The sequence below is a fragment of the Rhinolophus ferrumequinum genome, chromosome 4, assembly GCF_004115265.2.
Source record: "Rhinolophus ferrumequinum isolate MPI-CBG mRhiFer1 chromosome 4, mRhiFer1_v1.p, whole genome shotgun sequence".
Taxonomy (NCBI): Eukaryota; Metazoa; Chordata; class Mammalia; order Chiroptera; family Rhinolophidae; genus Rhinolophus; species Rhinolophus ferrumequinum.
Genome location: NC_046287.1, coordinates 53934116 through 53939214, shown reverse-complemented (window position 1 = coordinate 53939214; position 5099 = coordinate 53934116).

The window sequence follows — 5099 nt, the reverse complement described above, 5'->3', positions numbered from 1 at the left end:
AAGTTAAATTTTAGCCAATTGAAAAAAAATAAAATCTACTCATTTGACTTTTCTTTAGCAATATTTATATACTTAAGTTTCTTACTTTATTCAGAAATTTCTGAAGCAATATTACATAATGGGCATTTCTAAAATCATTTCTGCCTTTAATGCCTTCAGAATTTCATCATTTAAGATCATATTTGTTATTGGTTTCTGGAAAATGCTTTTTCATTATATGTTTTAAGTTCTATTACTATTTACATCAAGTTTGTGATTAGAAAATCTGTTCAGTTTTATCAGGTGCATTTTGTTCCTATACTGATAAAATCAGGTGTTTTTCTTCTTTGGTATGTTGGATGTAATGAGATGTGTTGATGGATCTCTTCATGATGAAGCTTCCCCATGTTCTTAACATAAACCCTGCTGACCACAGTGTATGTTTTTAATATATTACTGGGTTCAGTGTGTTAATATTTTACTTGGTATGTTTGTATCTGTACTCATAAGGAAGGAATGTCTGTAACTGTGTGGGACGGGCATCTTTATTAGGTTTCTTGTGAAGGTTTTATGAACTGATTTGTAGTTTGTTTATATTTTTCTCTCTTCTAGAATGGTTTGTGTAAATAGGAATTATATAGTCCCTGAATATTTGGTAAAACACTTGAAAAATCTTCTGGCTTTGGCAGCTTTTTACCTTTTTTCAGGGGTGAGTCTTTGCTATTCTCTTCACAGAATTATGTGGTTATCCAGACTTTGTGGGTGAATTTACTTACAAAATTATTAATTTATTCAAATTTTCAGATTTATTGACAAAAAGTTGTGTAAATAGTTTTTGCAATTCTTTTCATCTTCATCTCTCATTGCATCTATCCTTTTTCTCATTCTGAAATTTGATTGTCTATATTCTCTCTCACTTTTCTAAAAGTCAGGCTAGCCAGGAGCTTGTCTTTCCTAAATAAAATTTTAAAATAACCAGCTTTTGGTATTATTAGTTCATTTTTTTGTGTTCTACTTTATTAATTGTATCACTCTTGATTTTATCCTTCTTCTCTTTTGTTTATTCTTAATAAACAAGTTTGTTTTTAAATATTGAATGTTTAACTTACTCATTTCAAACTTTCTTACTCAACAATAAAAGCAGTTATGGCTAAAGCTATAAAATTTCCTCTGACTATGAACCTTTACCTTCATTGTAAAGGTTTTAAGATGAAATATACTCTTCTTATTGATTTCTATGTAACTAGTCACAAGTTATTTGTCTTTTGATCTGGAAATCATTTTTAAAAGTGTTCTTCAAACTTCCAAGTGGATAAATGTTTGACTTCTTACTGTTAATTTCCAGATCAGTATGTTCTCTATGAAGTCTACTTTTTCACAATTATGAAAAGCTTCTTTGTTATCAAGAACATGATGAAATTTGGGGAAATTTCTATTGTCATAAGAAAAGAATGTGTACTAAACACACACACACACACACACACACACACACACACACACACACACACACCCCAATTCTTATTTAAAATCTGACTGCCTGTTTATTCGTTTCCTTCCTGACTGGTTAGATTCTGAGAGGGATACCAAAGCTTTTCACTGGGACGGGATTTTAATAAATTTTCCTTGTATCTGGGGGTCACCTTGTGTGTGTGCTTTGGTACATTGTTTTCCTTTTTCAGCGGACTATTCTTTTTAACATTGCAACACATTCTTTCCCCAGCTGATGTTTGGATGCTACATGGTCCTTCCAGACCCCATCCCTTGCTCACTGTCGATGACGACTGACCCACTACGGATGGGTCAGGCTCCTGTGCCCTGACCTGGGGTTGGTCTCAGCAAGTGGAAGACCTGGCAGATTGGAGGGAGGAGGCCCCACTATATTCCCAGCTCCTTTCCCCTGCCTTTGCCTTAGTTTGACTCTTCTCACAGTGACCTTTGTGACTGACTCTCTCCCTTGGGGTCCTGGTAACCCTGCCTCACCTACCCTTTCAAAACTTGGAGAAAGAACAGTCTTGCTGTCGCCAGCCACCACTTGTGGGTACTTAAGACACTGCCCTATCTTTGCAAACACTGCCCTGTTCCTAAGCCCTCCTCCAACTATCCAAATCCGATGGTGTCATCTATTTCCTGTTATCTCTCCTTTGGGCCTTAAATTCTACTTTGCCCACTTTTCTGTTGTTTTGTATTTGTTCTTTTTTTTAAAGTCTTTAACTTTTTTTTTTTGGTCTGCCTCATAAAAATAATATTCTTCAGTTTCATTTTGTTTTCTTTTTCATCTAATCTGAGTGATCGGGAAGGAGCACAAAGGTGCTTCTCAGGTCATGTTCTATTTCTTGAGCAGGATGATGGTTTCACAAGTATGTTCACTCTGTGATTGTTCTTCATACAATAGTGATTTGTGTGCTTTATTGTATATGTGTTATAACTCAATGATAATATAAAAACAGAACAAAACTGGTGCAGTTCTTTTGTGATATTGATAGGTCCCCAGACAGAGCGGCAAAAATCTCCATCCTTGTCAGCGTTATAATAGGGTCCCGTTGTTTCCTCAGCATGAGGATGAAATGCTGCTCACAGAAGAAATATTCTTTCTTTAATAAAAATACAAATAGTGTTTGGGAAATATATTCACTTAGTAGAGGAGCAAGCAGGCAGCTTAGACTCACCTGGAGTGAAGACAGGAGTAGAACTGGAGAGCCCATCTTCTCCTTGTTCGAGGGACCAGGCCCAGCCTCCCACCTGCTCCCACTGTGCCTACATGAGCAGAACATCAAGGTGCAATGGAAGCCTCGCTGGACATCAAGGTCCATCCAACACAAGTCAAACCTGAGCATCAAGGTCCATCCAACGGAAACCTGAGGGCTCCTTGAAATGTCATGACACAGGGAGGGTCCAAGGGAGGTGCCAGTGACCTGTGTGGAAGTTTCCTGAAGGGAGGGCTGGAGCTGACGGTCTGAGAGATCTGTAATGTGGGGCCTAGGTATTAACCCAAGGGCAGAGGAGCCAGCTTGGAATGGAGGGAACATTTCTGATTCTGTATCTTGAGGTGGCTCTCCCACCCCATGCACGGGAGGAATATTCTTTCTTTTTAAGCAGCTGGGAATCAGCGTACTTCCCCTCACACCAACGGGCCTGGAGGCCTCCTCCCCTTCTTCACATGGAAAAACTGGGGCACCAAACCACCGTGGTTCAGAAGCACCCTCAGTGGCCCCCAGAAGACAAAGCCTCAGAGGCTGGTGGGGTAGGTCAGCCTTGTCCTTCCCTACAGTAACTGCTCACTCAACAAGCTTGCTAGAAGGTAAGAGAAGGGGTGATAATCAGATGCACATCTTCCCAGGACCACCTTGATCTGTGAGTACCACTTACCTGCCTAGGATTCTGAATTCTGTTTACCCGCCCAAACTGCCATCCTGCGCTTCAGCTCCAAATATGCATTTGCCTGCTAGGAGGCTCTATTTGGGTGCCCCTTTTCATCCTCAGACCCAATCATTCTCCTATATTCCCTGGCTGACAGTAACCCCAGCCACCTGGCTCCCAAAGCTGGAGGAGGTGAGCGCTCCTTGGCTCCTCCCTCTTCCTCACTTCCAGGAGCACCAAATCACAGCGATTAGAACTCCCGAGTGTGTCTGGAATCTCTCCTCCCCTCCATCCCCACTAATGCTGCCCTCATCCGGGCTTTTATTTCCTCTTCTTGGACTATAACTATCTCTTTTGTTTGAACATGTCTATCTCACTTCCACACCGTTAGTGGAGTTCTTTCTAAAACACAAATCTGGCTGCAATAGTAGCACATTAAGGCCTTGTAATGAGAACTGAGTCCAGACTCCTTTACTGGGAAACCTGAGGAGATGTGTTGGCCTGATTCGTCTCCCCTTTGCCCAGGAGAGGGTGGGGAAGGGACCTAAGAAGGAGACGGCCTCAGAGCCACCTAGACAGATTGGTCTGTCGGGAAGACGGACAGCAGAAAGGCTATGGCACAGGCTGTGGGGAGCCACCCAGCCCGGGCTCACACCTCAGTCTCCTCAGCTGTGAAATGGCGAAACAGTATCTGCTTCACAGCCTAGTGTAAAAATTAAACTAGTCAATGCATAGGAAATCCTTAAAAGCTCCTTCACCCTTGGCCCCTGGAAAGCACTGCATAAGAATTAGTTATGACTACTCGTGTTGTTTCCTGGGACCACAATAATAAATAACACAAAACGAGGAGCTTAAGAAACAGAAATGTATTGTCTCCCAGTTCTGGAGGCCAGAAGTCTGAAATGAAGGTCCTGGCAGGGTTGTTACCTTGTGAGGACTGCGAGGGAAGGATCTGGTCCAGGACTCGCGTCTTGGCTTCTAAATCTCTGCCTTCATCTTCACACGGTGTTCTCCCTGTGTGTGTGCCTGTCTGTGTGACCAAATCACCCCTTTTTATAAGGACACAGTCATGTTGGATTACGGCCCATCCTACTGAACTCATCTCCACTTGGTCATCTTCGAAGACGCTATTTCCAATTAAGGTCACAGTCACAAGTACCGGGGAGGTGAGGACTGCAATCTCTTTTGGAGGGGACACAATTCAATCCATAATAAATGCACATGAGATTTTTATTTTCGATTATCTGTCTGTCTGTCTATCTATTTATATCTTCTGAACCACTGGAGAGCGAGTTACAGACAATTTATCCCTGAATTCGGACCTTCTTTTACTTAACCCCAGTATAATTATCAAAGTCAGGAGGTTTAACATCGACATGAGACTATTACCTAATATGCAGTCCATATTCAAATTTCATCAGTTGTCCCAATAACGTCCTTTATAGCAATTTTGGAAAGGGCCCAATCCAGGATTATACATTGTAGTTTGTTGTTGTTTTTGTTGTGTTGCTGTTTGTTTTAGTCACTGTTAATCTGGAATGTCCTTCAGCCTTTCTTCATTTCTTAAGACACTGATTTTTTTTTTAATATACAGCCCAATTATTTTGCAGAATGTCCCTCAATTTGGTTTTTTTTTTGATGTTTCTTCATGATTAGATTCAAATTATGTATTTTGGGCTGGAATATCCCAGAAATAATGTTGTGTTCTTCTCAGTACATTGTTATCAAGATACCAATGATGTTGATTTGTTCATTAGTGGTGA